Below are 17,337 nucleotides of genomic sequence, written 5' to 3'. Positions count from 1 at the left end.
GAAAAAGTTTGTTCTGCAAAAGACACTGTTAAAGAGAATGAAGACAAGCCACAGAATGGAAAAAATAATTGCCAAGAGAAACATTTAAGAAAGGTCTATTACCAAAATACACTAATAATAGTAAGAAAAAGAAAGCAACAGGATTTAAAAATGAATCAATGATCTGGACACGTCACCAAAAAATATATATACAGACAGCAAATGAGTATATAAAAAGATCCACATCAATTTGTTTAACTGCAAATTAAAATAAGATACCAATACATATGTATCAGAATAGCCAATATCCAAAACACGACCCCAAATGTTGGCAAGGCTGTGGTGCTACAAGAACGCTCATTCATTGCTAGCAGAAATGCAAAATGGTACAAACACTGTGGAAGATGGTTTGGCAGTTTCTTACAAAACTAAACATACACACACACACACACACACACAAAAACCAAAAACCTAAACATACACTTATATGATCTAGCAATAGTGCTCCTTGGTATTTACTCAGTGGAGTTGAGAACTTAAGTCACCCAAAATCCTGCACAAAATGTTTTATAGTCAAATCTTCGAAGCAACCAAAATGTTCTTCAGTAGGTGAATGGATAAATAAACTGTGGTACATGCATACAACAGAATACTTTTCAGCACTTTAAAACAAATGAGCTATCAAGCCAGAACAGACATGGAGGAGACTTAGGTGCACATTACTGAATGGAAAAACCCAATCTGAAAAGGCTACATACCGTATGATTCCAACTATATGATAGTCTGGAAAAGGCAAAACTATGAGAACACTAAAAAGATTAGTGGTTGCCAGGGAGTAGGGGAAGGATGAAGAGGCAGAGCACAGAGGATTTTTAGTGCAATAAAACTACTCTGTGTAACACAATAATGATAGATACATATCATACATTTGTCAAAACCCACATATCATACAACACCATGAGTGAACCCTAAGATAAACTACAGACTTTGAGTGACAATGATGTATCAAAATAGGTTCAACTGTAACAAGTATACCACTCTGTGGGTAATACTGATAATGGTTGAGGCCAAGCACTGTGTGCAGGCAGGGTAGTATGTGGGGAATATCTGTACCTTCTGCACTATATTGCTGTGAACCTGTAACTACTCTAAAAAATTGTTTTAAGGGGCGCCTGGGTGGCTCAGTTGGTTAACCATCTGCCTTCCACACAGGTCATGATCCTGGAGTCCCCAGATCGAGCCCCATGTCAGGCTCTGCGCTCTGCAGGGAGCCTGCTTCTTCCTCTGCCCCTCCCCACTCATGCTCTCTCTCAAATAAATAAAATCTTAAAAATAAAAAAGTTTTAAAAAATTTAATTCTCAAAAAAGTACCCTCATCAAAATGAATCCAACAGCATACTGAAAGCATTATACACCCAATATATGACTAACCGGGATTTATTCCAGCAACTTAAGACGGTTAAATTAAAAAGGGGGAGGGGGTATGCCTGGGTGGCTCAGTAATTAAGTGTCAGCCTTCGGCTCAGGGCGTGATCCCAGAGTCCTGGGATGGAGCCCCACATCAGGCTCCCTGCTCCACTGGGAGTCTGCTTCTTCCTCTCCCAATCCCCCTGCTTGTGTTCCCTCTCTCGCTGACTGTCTCTCTGTCAAATAAATAAAATCTTTAAAAAAAAAGAAAAAGAAAAAGAAGAATCAAGAACACATCATTTTAATAGAAAAAAAAAATGATCATTTCAACTGCCACCGAAAAAAAAAATTCACAATACTCAACATGTTTGTAAAAACTCTCAGAAAACAAGAATACAAGAATTCTCTCAATAAACTAAGTATATCTTCCATATGATAAAAGCCACAAATGAAAAGTCCACAGCTAACATCATACTCAATGGTAAAAGACTTAAGGCTTTCCCCCTAAGATCAGAAACAGCTTTTACCACTTCTATTCAACATTGTATTGGAAGTTCTTATCAGAGCAATTAGAGAAGAGAGATAAGCTTCCAAATTTCAAATAAAAAGAAGATGTAAAACTATCTCTCTTCACAGATGACATGATCCTGTACACAGAAAATTCCAAAGAATCCCTAAGAAAGCCACTAGAGCTAAGAAACTAATTCAGTAACACTGCTGGGTACAAGATCACCACACAAAAGTCAGTTGTGATTCTATGCACCAACAATGAACAATCCAAAAAAGGAATTAAGAAAAGAAATTCCATTTACAATAGCATCTAAAAGAGTAAAATACTTGGTGATAAATTTAACCAAGGAGGTGAAAGACTGTACACTGAAAATTACGAAACACTGCAGAAACAAATTAAAGACTTAAATGAAAAGATGTGTTGATGGATAGAATGACCTAACATCGTCAAGATGGCTCTACTACCCAAAGTAGATTCAACACAAACCCAATAAAAATTCCAACAGCCTTTTCTGCAGAAATGGAAAAGCCAACTCTCAAATTCATATGGAACTGCATGGATCCCCAAACAGATTAACACTTCTGAAAATGACAAAGTTGGAGGACTCAACACTTTCCAATTTCAAAACCTACTACAAAGCTAAAGCAATCAAAACAGTGATACTAAGGGCGCCTGGGTGGCTCAGCCGTTAAGCATCTGCCTTCAGCTCAGGTCATGATCCTAGAGTTCTGGGATCGAGCCCCTCGGGCGGGAAACCTGCTTCTCCCTCTCACACTCCCCTTGCTTGTGTTCCCTCTCTCACTGTCTCTCTCTGTCAAATAAATAAAATCTTAAAAAAAAATTTTTTTTTAAAAACAGTAATACTAACATTAAGGACAGACATACAGTCTAAAGGAACAGAACTGAGAGTTCAGAAATAAACCCATACATCTATGGCCAATGGATTTCTGGCAAATTCAATGGGAAAAGAACATTCCATGGGAAAAGTTTCTTCAATAGATGGTGATGGCACAATTGATTTTCCACATGCAAAAGAATGAAACTGGACCCCTTCACCCCCCCATATGCAAAAACTAACTCAAAATGTGTCAACCACTTAAATATGAAAGCCACAAAAATTTTAGAAGAAAACCTTGGGATAAGTCTTCATGACTTTGGATTTAATAATGTATTCTTAAACATGACACCAAAAGCATAAGAAACTAACAAAAATTGATAAAATAAAATTCTTCAAAATTAAAAACTTCTGCACATCAAAATTTTAAAGAAAGTAAAAAGGCAACATACAGAATGAGACAAAATATTTGGAAATTATATTCAATATATAATTTCTCCAACTCAACAAGAAAACAAAAATTCTATAAATAGCCTAAGGCAGAAAGAAAGTAGATTAACAGTAACCAGAGGCTAGGCGAAAGGGAAACCTGAGGAGTTACTACTTACTGGTTACAAAGTTTCTTTACAAAGTTTCTATCTGAGGTGAGGAAAAGTTTCTGAAAATAACAGTTGTGGTAGGTGATTATTACTATAATACAACTGAATTGTACACTTAAAAGTGGTTCATGAAGGGGGCGCCTGGGTGGCACAGCGGTTGAGCGTCTGCCTTCGGCTCAGGGCGTGATCCTGGCGTTATGGGATCGAGCCCCACATCAGGCTCCCCCGCTATGAGCCTGCTTCTTCCTCTCCCACTCCCCCTGCTTGTGTTCCCTCTCTCGCTGGCTGTCTCTATCTCTGTCGAATAAATAAATAAAATCTTTAAAAAAAAAAAAAAGTGGTTCATGAAGGCCGGGAAGATGGCAGAGTAGGAGGACCTCAAGCTCACCTCATCCCACAGGAACATGTACATCACTGTAAATATTCCAGAAAATGATCCAGAGACTGGAAGAACAAACTCCAAAACTAAAGGTTGAGAAGAGGCCACAGGAAAGAAGGTAGGAAAGGTGGAGGAGACTTGGTCTGGGAGCAAAAGGGACTATGGCCATCCACCGTTAGGAGGGAGCCAGTAGCATAGTGAAGGCCAATGGGGAGCCCACACGGGGAAGATGAATACCCATAACACTTGGCTATGAAAGCAAGAAGGGCCAAGGAATTTAAAAATCAGGGAGATCTGGCTCTGAGAGCCTGGAAGGCATAGACAAAGCACAACTAACAGCCTACAGAGATACAGCACAGAAGCAGCAACTTGAAAAATGTCTGCAGCATACGGGAGGAAGAGTTATTTACTCATCTCAGAGTGTGTCCCAGAGAGGCAAGGATAATAAGGAGTGCCCTTCAGGAACAAAGGAGCTGGCAGGAGCCATTTCCCTCCAATGACCCCAGCATAAACACATGATCACCTCCAGGAAACAGAGTGGTATTACATTTGCTACTTGACTTGCTTATACCAACCTACCCTCCCCATGCCACCCCACGCTTCTGTGGACCTATCTTTCCCAGTCACACTTCTCCCAGTCTCAGCCTTGTGGGTACCTGCCTCAGAAGATCAGTGCAAACCCTGCCCACACAACATCTCTGACCCACACATTGTGATCAGTTCAGCAGCAGTGGCAGCAGATCTCATTTCACTAGGAGACCAGCATGTACCTTGCTAAAACACGCCCACCCCAGCAGGGAACAAACACTGCCCACAACAGGCAAAAAGAACCTCTGCAGATAACTGGACTAAAGAAAAAAGTGGCCAGAATACAATAGCAGAGCACATCCAACACACAGAGGAGATACTCCATGAAGCACCAGGTCCTGGGAAACAGGGGACACTGCACTGCAAGGCATTACACCCTCCTCTTCATAAGGCATTAACTTCAAGAGCGGGAGACATAGCTAACTTTCCGAACACAAAGAAACAGACACAAAGAGTCAGACAAAATCAGGAGACAGAGGAATATGACCCACATGAAAGAACAGAACAAAAACTACAGCAAAAGACCTAAGCAAAACAGATATATGTAATATGCCTGATAGAAAATTTAAAGTAATATTCATATAGATACTCCCTGGGCTTGAGAAAAGAGTGGAAGACATCAGTGAGACCCTAACAAAGGGATTAAAACACACACACACACACACACACACACAGAGACAGATGAAAAATATAATAAATGAAATTAAAGATACACTTGATGAACTAAATAGCAGGCTAGAAGAAGCAATCAAGCTGAGCAAGTGAAAGAGGAAAAAATCATGCAAATTGAGAATAAACTGAGGAACCTCAGTTACTCCACCAAACATAGTAACATCCACATTACAGGGATCCCAGAAGAAAAAGGGAGAAAAAAGAAAGCAGAAAATTTGTTTGAAGAAATAACAGCTGAAAACTCTTCCCTAATCTGGGGAAGGAAACAGATACCAGATCCAGGAAGCACTGGGATTCCCCCCCACACACACAAAAAATCAACCAAAAAATATCTACACCAAGACACACTAATTAAAATGGCAGAGTACTAACAAAGAAAAAAAATTTAAAGCATAAAGAGAAAAGAAGAGAGTTACATATAAGGGAAACTCCATAAAGCTATCAATGGATTTTTTTCAGTAGAAACTCTGCAGGCCAGAAGACAGTGGCATGATACATTCAAAATGCTGAAAGGGAAAAATCTGCAGCCAAGAATACTTTATCCAGCAAGGCTATCATTCAGAATAGAAGAAGAAATAAAGAATTTTTCAGAGAAATGGAAACTAAAGGAGTTCATGACCACTAAACCAGCCCTACAAGAAATTAATTAAAGGGGACTCTTTGAGTGGAAAGGGAAAACTATAAGTAAAAGTATGAAAAGGAGGAACCACAAAAGTAACTCTTATACTCAAAAATAAGTGTATCTGTAAAAATCAGTCAAGGGACTCACAAAATAAAGGATGTTAACGAATAACACTGTATACCTAAAACATGGGCGGGGAGAAGAATGGGTTCAAACATAAACAGACATTAACTCATACAGAGTGCTAAATGCAGAAGATGTTACATACAAACCTAACGGTAACCACAAATCAAAAACCAGTAATAAATATGCAAAGAATAAAAAAGAAACCCAAGTATATCACTAAAGCCAGCAAATTATGAAAAAGAGCAAGGATCAGAGCAAAACTACAAGAATAACAAAACAAGTAACAAAATGGCACTAAATACATATCTATCAATAATTACTTTGAATGTAAATGGACTAAATGCTCCGATCAAAAGACATAGGGAGACAGACCAGATTAAAAAAAAAAAAAAAAAAAAAGACCCATCTATATACTGCCTAAAAGAGACTCATTTCAGACCTAAAGACACTGCAGATTCAAAGTGAGGGGAAAGAGAAACATTCATCACGCAAATGGCTGTCAAAAGAAAGCTGGAATAGCAATACTTAGATCAGACAAGAGACTTTAAAGCAAAGACTGTAACAAGAGACAAGATAGGACATTATATAACTGTAAAGGGGGCAATCCAACCAGAAGACAGTATTTATGTACTCAACATAGGAGCACTCAAATACACAAAACAGTTAATAACAAACATGAAGGAACTAATCAATAGTAATAAAATAACAGTAGGTACTTTAACACTCCATTTACATCAATGGATAGATCATCCAAACAGAAAATCAACAAGGAAACAGTGGCTTTGAATGACACAGTGGAACACATGGATTCAACAGATACATTCAGAACATTCCATCCTGAAACAGAAGAATACACAGTCTTTTCAAGTGCATATGGAAAAGATCAGATCACATATTAGGCCACAAATCTCATCAAATTCAAAAAGATCAAAGTTATACCGTGCATCTTTTCTGACCACAACATGATCTGAAAAGACCACAAATACATGGAGGTTAAATAACATGGTACTACTCAACAATGAATGGGTCAACCAAGAAATCAAAGAAGAAATCAAAGACTACATGTTAACAAACAACAGTCCAAAAATCTTTAGGAGGCAAAAGAGGCTCTAAGAGGGAAGTTTAGGGGTGCCTGGGTGGCTCAGTTGGTTGGGCATCTGCCTTCGGCTCAGGTCATGATCCTAGGGTCCTGGGATCAAGCCCCACGTTGGGCTCCCTGCTTCTCCCTCTTCTCCCCGCTCATGCTCTCTCTTGCTATCTCTGTCTCTCTCAAATAAATAAAATCTTGATTAAAAAAAAAAGAGGGAACTTTATAGCAATACAGGTGTACCTCAAAAATTTAAAAAACCTCAAACCATGTAACCTTGTATCTAAAAGACCTAGAAAAAGAAGAATAAACAAAACCCAAAACCAGCAAAAGAAAATAATAAAGGTTAGAGCAGAAATAAATGTTACAGAAAACTTTAAAAAAAAAAAAACAGATCAATGAAACCAGGAGCTGAGGCTTTGAAATGATCAACAAAAACTGATAAACCTCTAGCCAAACTCATCAAACAAACAAAAATGCCGGGGGGGGGGGTGGTCAAACAAAATCACAAATGGAAGAGAACCAACCACCACCACCACCACAGAAATACAAACAATTGTAACAGAATATTGTGAAAAACTGCACGCCAACAAAATGGACAATCGAAGAAACAGATAAATTCCTAGAAACATATAACCTACCAAAACTGAAGCAGAAAGAAATAGAATATATGAACAGACTGATTACCAGTAATGAAACTGAATGAGTAATCAAAAAACTCCCAAGTCCATGACCAGACAGCTTCAGAGGAAAACTCTACCAAACATTTAAAGAAGAGTTAATACCTATTCTTCTCATACTATTCCAAAAAGTAGAAGAGGAAGAAAAACTTCCAAATACAAATTCATTCTATGAGGTCAGCATTACCCTGACAGTAAAACCAGATAAAGACACAACTGAAAAAGAGAACTATGGTCAGTATCTCTGATGAACACAGATGCAAAAATCTTCAACAAAATACTATTAAACTGAATCCAACAACAGATTAAAAAAATCATTCACCACAATCAAGTGGGATTTATTCCCAGGATGCAAGGGTAGTTCAATATTTGCAAATCAATCAACATGATACATCACATCAATGAGAAGAGATAAAAACCATATGATCATTTCAATAGATGCAGAAAAAGCATTTGACAAAGCACATCTATTCATGATAATAACTCTCAACAAAATAAGTTTAGAGGAAAAATGCCTCAACATATAATAAAAGCCTTACATGAAAACCCCACAGTGAACATTATACCCAATGGGGAAAAATTAAGAGCTTTTCCCCTGAGGTTAGGAAAAAGACAAGCATGTCCATTCTAACCACTGTTACTCAACACAGTACTGGAAGTCCTAGTCACAGAAATAAAACAAAAAGAAATGAAAGGCATCCATATCGGTAAGGAAGAAGTAAAAGTTTCACTATTTGCAGGTGACATGATACAATACATACAATACATAGACCAAAAAACTACTAGAATTGATAAATCAATTCAGTAAAGTCAAGAATACAAAATCAATATGCAGAAATCTACTGCATTTCTATATGCCAATATGTATGAAGCAACAGAAAAATTAGGAAAACAATCCTATTTACAACTGCACCAAAAATAATAAAATATCTAGGGATAAACTTAACAAGAGGTGGAAACTATAAAACAATGACGAAAGAAATTGAAAACAACAGAAAAAAATGAAAAAACATTCCCATGCTCATGAATTGGAAGAATACTGTTGAACTGTCAACACCACCCAAAACTATTTACACATTTAAAGCAATCTCTATCAAAATACCAACATCTTTCACAAAGCTAAAACAAACAATCCTAAAATTTGTATGCAACCACAGAAGACCCTAATAGCCAAAACAATCTTGGAAAAAAGAAAAAAAAAAAAAAAACCTGGAGGTATCACAATTCTGGACTTCAAGTTACATTACAAAGCTGTAGTAATCAGAACAGTTTAGTACTGGCACAAAGACACATAGATCAATAGAACAGAATAGAAAGCCCAAAAATAAACATACAATTATATGGCTAATTTCCAACAAAGGAGGAAAGAATATGGAATAAGAAAAAGATGGTCTCTTCAACAAGTGGTGTTGGGAAAACTGAACAGCTACATGCAAAAGAGGGAATTGGACCACTTTCCTACACCAAGCATAAAAGTAAATTCAAAATGGATTAAGGATCTAAATGTGAAACCTGAAACCACAAAAATCCTAGTCTCAAGAGAGCTCAAGAAGTAGTTTCTCTGACATAGCAACCTTTTTCTAGATAGATCTCCTGAAACAAGGGAAACAAAAGCAAAAATAAACTACTGGGACTACATCAAAATAAAAAGCTCCTGCAGTGAAAAAAACAATCAAAAAACTAAAAGGCAACCTACTGAATAGAAGGTATTTGCAAATGACATATCCAAAACACATGAAGACTTTATACAAAACCCAAAAAATAATACAATTTAAAAAAGGACAGAAGACATGCACAGACATTTCTCCAAAGGAGACATACAGATGGCCAACAGTCACATAAAAAGATGTTCATTATCACTCATTACCAGAAAAATGCAACTCAAAACTACAATGATAGATCACCTCACACTTACCAGAATGGCTAAACTTTCCATTCTTGTTGGCAAGGATTTGGAGAAAAAGGAACCCTCTTGCATTGCTGGTGGGAATGCAAACTGGTGAACCCACTATGGAAAACAGCAAGGAAGCTCCTCAAAAAGTTAAAATAGAGCTACCATATGATCCAGTAATCATAACTACTGGTTTTTTTACTCAAAAAATACAAAAACACTAATTCAGGGGCACCTGGGTGGCTCAGTTGGTTAAGCATCTGCCTTCAGCACAGGTTGTGATCTCAGGGTCCCGGGATCCAGCCCCACTTGGGACTGTCATGCCCCCTGCTCAGCAGGGAGTCTGCTTCTCCCACTCCCTCTGCCCCTCCTCCTCACTTGTGCACACAAGCTCTCTCTCAAATGAGTAAAATCTTAAAAAATAATAATAATAATTCAAAAGGATACACACAACCCTATATTTATTGCTGCATTATTTACAAAAGGTAAATTACGGAAGCAGCCTAAGTGTCTATCAAGAGTTAAATGGATAGGGGCGCCTGGGTGGCTCAGTCGTTAAGCATCTGCCTTCGGCCCAGGGCGAGATCCCAGAGTCCTGGGATCGAGTCCCACATCAGGCTCCTCCGCTGGGAGCCTGCTTCTTCCTCTCCCACTCCCCCTGCCTGTGTTCCTTCTCTCACTGGCTGTCTCTATCTCTGTCAAATAAATAAATAAAATCTTAAAAAAAAAAAAAAGAGTTAAATGGATAAAGATGTGGTACATAGATACACAATGGAATATTACTCAGCCATAAAAAAGAATGAAATTTTGCCATTTGCAACAAACTGGATGGAGCTAGAGAGTATAATGAGAAGTGAAATAAGTCACAGAAAGACAAATATACCATATGATTTCACTCATGTGGAGTTTAAGAAACAAAACATATGAGCAAAGGAAAAAAGGGGAGAAAGACAAACCAAGAAACAGACTCTTAACTATAGACAACAAACTGATGGTTACCAGAGGGGAACTGGGAGCAGGGATGGGTGAAATAGGTGATGGGGATTAAAGACATACACTAATCATGATGAGCACTGTATAATCACTATATAATCACTATAACATAATCATTACATTGTACACCTGCAACTAACAGAACAGTGTTAACAATGAAATTAAAATAAAAACTTTTAAAAAAGGCATTAAAATGGCAGATTACATATATTTTACAACTTAAAACATCAATAACGAGACATAACAAAATTCATCACACTGTACACTTTAAATGGTGAACTGTATGGCATGTGAACTGCACCTCAATAAAGCGACATAAAATATACTCTCATTTTACGTCAAACTAGTGACATATACTCAGAAAGTTATTTCAAGTGACCTTAGTATGACAGTATTGAGTATACATCCTTAACAGGATATAGTTTAAAAGTAAAGGACTACAGAAGTGCCTGGGTGACTCAGTCAGTTAAGCGTCTGACTCCTGATTTCAGCTCAGGTCATGATCTCACAGTTTTGAGATCGAGCCCCACGTCACGCTCTACACTCAGTGTGGAGTCTGCTTCAAATTCTCTCTCTCTCAAGTAAATAAATCTTTTCTAAAATAAATATAAAAGAACTACAAGCAATCTTTAACTTCATTCGGTATTAATAAACACCTGAGGAAACTGTAATCATAACAAATCCATAAATTTAAGAGATCTGAAGCAGTTTATGACAATAATACACAACAATCAAAATGGCATTAAAATGAACAGAGCTTTCTTCCCCCTTTTAAAAAATGAATAGATTCCCACAAGTTACAATGTCAACACATAAAAGAAAAACCAACTCCACTGCCTATGGTGCTTCGAAATATCTCATGAAAGACTCTTAGGATAACTGAACAGCAATTATTAAAGAATAATATATAGAACCATAAAACTTTGGGGGAAATTTGATAGTCTTCTGTCTCCATTCTGCTCATTTTATAAAGGAACTGAAGCCTAAGCCTAAGGAGGTTAAGTGCCTTGTTTAAGGATACATAGGTAGGAAGGAAAAGAGCCAGTCAGTCCATGATTCAGGACATCCCTGATTCAGTCACTGCTTTTTCCATGACACTTTATGCCAATGTTATGCAAATACTTAAATTCATTCAAACTCCTATCAAAACGGATGTGGGGCTGAAAACGGGAACATTCAGACCTGAAGAGATGTCACATTAACCCTCCTCTTGCACAGCCAACTGACTCTTCACCATCACCCCAGGTATCCAACACCCCCTGCAAAACTAGTTTAAGCAAATGGATTTTTTTCTCAGTATAAACCACAGGGCTCCAAACTTCAGGAGTCCTGACAAGGGTGAGGGCAGGGGTTATAGAGGCAGATAAGCAAAGTCTAGATACTAAACGGTGAGTTCCCCAATCTCCTTCCCCTGGAAGAGAAGGTTAAAAATAGAACAAAAAGACACAAGTAAGAAAAAAAGACATAGAGGATCAAACCAGAACCAACTTTCAGTTAACAAAAACTTGAGATTGGGGCGACGGGAGGGGGGAGCTTGGGATGGTGGGGGGGAGAAATACTCAAAGAAATAACACAATGTCCCAGAACTGAAGGAAATGAGTTTTCCAATTGAAAGGAAAATTCTAGAAAACCTAGAAGCTATCAATAACAAGAATCACATCAGATTTCTAACAATACAAATGATCCGAAAATGAAGCAATACTTTCAAAATTGAAGAAAAAAATTATTTCAAACCTAGAATCTGATAACCAAACTATAAATCAGGTGAAGACTTTTTCAGGCATACCATGTTAAAAAAAAGAAAATACCATCCTTTCCTTCTCAAAGCAAACTGGAGATTGTGCCCTACACCAAAACAAAGTCAAGAGAACATGAGTTACAAGAAACCAAGGGTCTAAAAAAGAAAAGAAGTAAAGGTAATTCTCAAGATGATGATAAAGCCAAGTCCCGGAGCTAGAACTGTGTAGCAAAGAGAAGGAGACGCCAATCCAGATTGCAGCAGTAAGACAAGAGTGCTCCACAAGAAAGACCCTTAAAAAAATTTTAAGCTGAAATCGATGGATTATGTGACCTCTTTGATTACACTTAAGAGTTAAACTGAGTTTGGGTAAAGAATTAGTAATACATCCTAGATAACTAAACAAACCAAAAAAATAAATAAATAAAGCAACTATTAACTCCAGGAAAAATAAAGCTACACAATAAAGGTGGCTCAAATGGAAAAATATGTACCTTATCCTAATTACATAAATACAAACTATTCATTTAATCAAAAATTACAACAACAAAACTGAAAGAATGAGGGGGGAGAAAGATCTGTGAACAGACACCTAAAGGACAGAGTAGAAAGTATCTAAAATGTGGAAAAGGAGACAGAGAAATAAAAGTATGTACTACTCAGAAGTTAATCAGAAGTGTAAAGTATATGGTGAACAACTAAAAGCTGTCAGGTTGCATCTGAGCAGTAGGAATTAGGGGTGTGGACTGGGAGGCCAACTCAACAGAAATCTAGGAAAACTAAATAGAAGCCAACTTGAGAAAGAAAAATTGAAGAAACACAAGTGGTATTTTCAACAAGGACAAAAGCAGGCGTGAAGGAATAGAAAATGACAAAACAAAAGAGACAAACAAATGAAAGCATAATGGGAACCCTGGGAAGGTAAGACTACAGACCCATCATTGCATTCCAGAACTTGGGACATCCCAAAAAGCATCTCCAGTTCACACATGGCCAATCTCTATCAAACTCGGAGCCAAGTAAATACTAATCTTTCTACTCTTAAAAGCCACTGTCTCTGCCTCCTCCGCGTTCTCCCTTCCAAGCTACCCAAAGCACACTGATTTGTCCTTTCACTTAGACCTAGGTTTATAGTACCATCACCTGTTACAAAGTTACTCACTTGCTAATCAAAATCCCACTGAAATCCCCAAGTTCTAAAGTAAATGATTTCTCCTGTTTTAAGAAAAACATCGGATTAAAATAATACTCTTTATTTTTTATTTTTTTTTAGGAAGGAAGATTACTCTGTTGTACATTAATAGAATTTTGCTCATTTTAAATTGTTCTCAAGAACAGAATGATTATAAAACAGAAGTGTTTTTCTTATAAAAAAGAACAGGTGTGGAAGATGTATCTGACTAAACATACAAAGAACTCCAAAACCTCCTTTTCAGATTAAACTGTGTAATTTCATAAATCAGACGAATTTAGTCAAAACAAAATCACTGTTTTTAAATGGTAAATGTATTTTTTATTGTTGAAGTATAATTTGAATTCAAGGAAGTATTTTCCAAACCTGAATGTAAGTTCAGGAGTTCCTATCACCAATTTGACTTTGTTTTTAAACTGTCAGAATACTTGACTTAATAAGTTGATTTATTCCTGTTCTGAGAAAGCCAGTCAATAATAAGCATCTCCGGTAGGGGTTGGGGGGAAGTAAATATTTTTGAAGATTTGGAAAATGCAGATGTCTCATGTTGAGATGAGTACTATAAACATTTTGGTATATACTGTTCTGCTATTGAGATATATATCTATACATCTATATCTATATCTATATATAAATCTGGGGGCTCTTCAAATTATACAATTATAATCATCCCCAAACAGTATTTGTGGCCTACCTTTAATTATGCACTTTTAATTTTCTCATATAATATGTTCTTTAAAATACGTGAATTTTAACATGGAGGCTTCGTATTCACACGTGTCCTACATAACATTTAACCAACAGCCTCCAGAAAGGTGTTTCCATTTTATACGCTCACCAAAATGTCCTAAGAGTGTTCTTCCTTCCACAGCACCCCGTAATTAAAACTAAGAAGAAAGGGCCCAAAGTTTTGAGAACCCATCCGGTAAAACCTCGTCCTCTAGTACTCGTCGCTGGTGCCAGCGCGGTGTTGAACTTTCCTTCCTCGCAGCGGACGCTCTCACAACGCAAATCCGACCTTAGCCTCTGCAGGACCGCGCGGAGCCTGGGGCGGGGCCAGCCAGACGCCTGTGCGCGGCCGGAGCGACGCCGACGTTGGCGAGGCGCACAGTGCTGTCGCAACACGCACGCGGGGCGGGCCGCTTGTCGACCGGCGACGGCGCTGCGTCACGGGCTTTCAGGCGCTTTGCTCCTGGAGACCGCGACCGCTGTGGGCCTCGGCTCTGGCCTCCCGCGCCCTGGGAGTCAGGTCGTTGGCGCGATGAGGCGCAGCAAGGCCGACGTGGAACGGTACATCGCTTCGGTGCAGGGTTCCGTCCCGTCGCCCCGAGAGGTGAGCTGGTCCTGCGGGGTGGTGCCTCCGCCCTGGCCCTGCCGCGCCCCGCGCAGCGCCGGCGTCATGGTTCCCGGCGGCCGCCGCTCCTTGGCGCGTTGAGGCGCCGGCCGGCTCCGCTGTCGGGTGGGCGGCGTGGCGCTCGACAGCTCGAGGGGAGGGAGGCCGCGGCGGGCTGCAGTTGGCGCCAGCTCTTCCTCTTCCTCCTGGCCTCCTACTGAAGGAACCTTATTCGCAGGCCCGTCCGTCGGGGTTCTCGGTTGCAGTCCGTGCGGCCTCGTCACCGGGGCTCCGGAGCCTGCTGTTTACGGCGGGTCTCTTCTCGGCTCCTGGACAGTTAGCCGCCGCGGCGGAAGCGGCACTTCCAGGTTTTGGAGGTCGATGGAACCCAGCGGGGACTGACGCAGCTCCGGGGTGGGCTTTTACTGCGGTGACGGGCAACCATCCATCGTAGATATCCAGTGGACCGGTGCAGGGTAGCCACTTTGAACTCCTGACAGACCGCGCAGTGACACTGGGAGTCCACTCTATTTTGAGGCATCTGTCATTGTGCGTTTATAAGGATTCTGACCCTACTCTTCACACTCCACTCTCCCATCCCCAGTACTCCTAAGAGGCTTCTTTTTATTTGCCTTTATTTTTTTAAACGCGATCTTGGGTGTTCTGAATTTCTTACAGGCCGTTCTTACGGTGGCTTAAAATTTTTAACCTTTTTGACAACATGCTTAGCGTATTTTTCTCTTTTAAGATAATGTGCCAGATATATTTTGGGTTCATCAGAATTTTAGTGATTGAATGTGGAGGGTGAGGAAAAAAGCTAAGGGTGGGTGGTGTGCACAGGATCTTGAGTCACTTGGCTTGGGAGTTGAATCACAGCACTGCCGTTTATAAGCTGTGTGATTTGAGGCAAGTTAAACTTCATCAATAAGTAGGAGTAATGATATTGATAGTATATAGATGATTCATGGTAAACCATTTAGGGCAATGCCTGGCACATAGTAAGCACTAAACGTTGATGTTAAAAGGACAGTCATTCAAGGTCTCTTCTGGGTAAGGGCCCGTGAGAATAAAGATGTGTGAGGAAAGTAAAAGAAACCAGGGATGAACATCATTATAATAGTTGCATAATTATATTTTTAATCATATACTAGGATATGTCTTTGTAGGATTTGGTAATGGGTCTGATTTAGTTTCTTTTAGCAGTAACAGAGTAGGTTTCAGCCTGTTCCACCAGAAGAGAGGAGTAGGTATCTACATACAGATTGTAATTTTAAACTGCTGGCATACTCATAAACAACAAATCTGGTGCCAGAGTCTAAAACAGAACTTCATTAAGGGTTTCTGTACCGCTGAAATTGACATACTTTAAAAAAGCCAGGTTTAGAGCTTTCATGAGATTTTCAGCGGGACCCTGGCTCCCAAAAAGATTTAAGATCTTATTTCTGTAGACGGAATTTAGAATGTTCTTTGAACTACCTAGCCTTTCCATCAAATAAAGGGGTGGAGTCAGAATTTTAAGGACTGTGTTATTATGGCTACTTCTGTTCTACATTTAAAGAGTATTATTTTACAATACACGAGAAACAAATAAACAAATCAAAAAATGGGCAGAAGATATGAACAGACACTTTTCCAATGAAGACATACAAATGGCTAACAGACACATGAAAAAATGTTCAAAATCATTAGCCATCAAGGAAATTCAAATCAAAACCACACTGAGATACCACCTTACGCCAGTTAGAATGGCAAAAATAGACAAGGCAAGAAACAACAATTGTTGGAGAGGATGTGGAGAAAGGGGATCCCTCCTACATTGTTGGTGGGAAGCGTGTGGTACAGCCACTCTGGAAAACAGTGTGGAGGTCCCTTAAAAAGTTAAAAATTGGGGCGCCTGGGTGGCACAGCGGTTGAGCGTCTGCCTTCGGCTCAGGGCGTGATCCTGGCGTTGTGGGATCGAGCCCCACATCAGGCTCCTCCACTGGGAGCCTGCTTCTTCCTCTCCCACTCCCCCTGCTTGTGTTTCCTCTCTCGCTGGCTGTCTCTATCTCTGTCGGATAAATAAATAAAATCTTTAAAAAAAAAAAAAAAGTTAAAAATTGAGCTACCCTATGATCGAGCCATTGCACTACTGGGTGTTTACCCCAAAGATACAGACGTAGTGAAGAGAAGGGCCATATGCACCCCAATGTTCATAGCAGCAATGTCCACAATAGCTAAATCATGGAAGGAGCCGAGATGCCCTGCAACAGATGACTGGATTAAGAAGTTGTGGTCCATATACACAATGGAATATTACTCAGCAATCAGAAAGAATGAGTTCTCAACATTTGCTACAACATGGACGGCACTGGAGGAGATAATGCTTAGTGAAATAAGTCAAACAGAGAAAGACAACTATCATATGATTTCTCTCATCTATGGAACATAAGAACTAGGATGATCAGTAGGGGAAGAAAGGGATAAAGAAAGGGGGGGTAATCAGAAGGGGGAATGAAACATGAGAGACTATGGACTATGAGAAACAAACTGAGGGCTACAGAGGGGAGGGTGGGGGAATGGGATAGACCGGTGATGGGTAGTAAGGAGGGCACGTATTGCATGGTGCACTGGGTGTTATACACAACTAATGAATCATCGAGCCTTACATCGGAAACCGGGGATGTACTGTATGGTGACTAACATAATATATAAAAATCATTATT

At 39.3% G+C, this 17,337-nt stretch overlaps 1 protein-coding gene across 2 annotated transcripts in view; it reads right to left on the bottom strand.

Annotated features, from left to right (window-relative positions):
- RANBP2 (RAN binding protein 2) overlaps positions 1-17,337 on the bottom strand; it is an 83,312-nt gene that overhangs the window by 62,963 nt on the left and 3,012 nt on the right. The gene's annotated exons all lie outside the window — the stretch shown is intronic.

This window comes from Ursus maritimus, unplaced genomic scaffold (assembly GCF_017311325.1).
Source record: "Ursus maritimus isolate PB19 unplaced genomic scaffold, ASM1731132v1 scaffold_6, whole genome shotgun sequence".
NCBI classification, from domain to species: domain Eukaryota; kingdom Metazoa; phylum Chordata; class Mammalia; order Carnivora; family Ursidae; genus Ursus; species Ursus maritimus.
The sequence above is the reverse complement of the archived record's forward strand: the minus strand, read 5'-3'. Positions and strand labels throughout refer to the sequence as shown.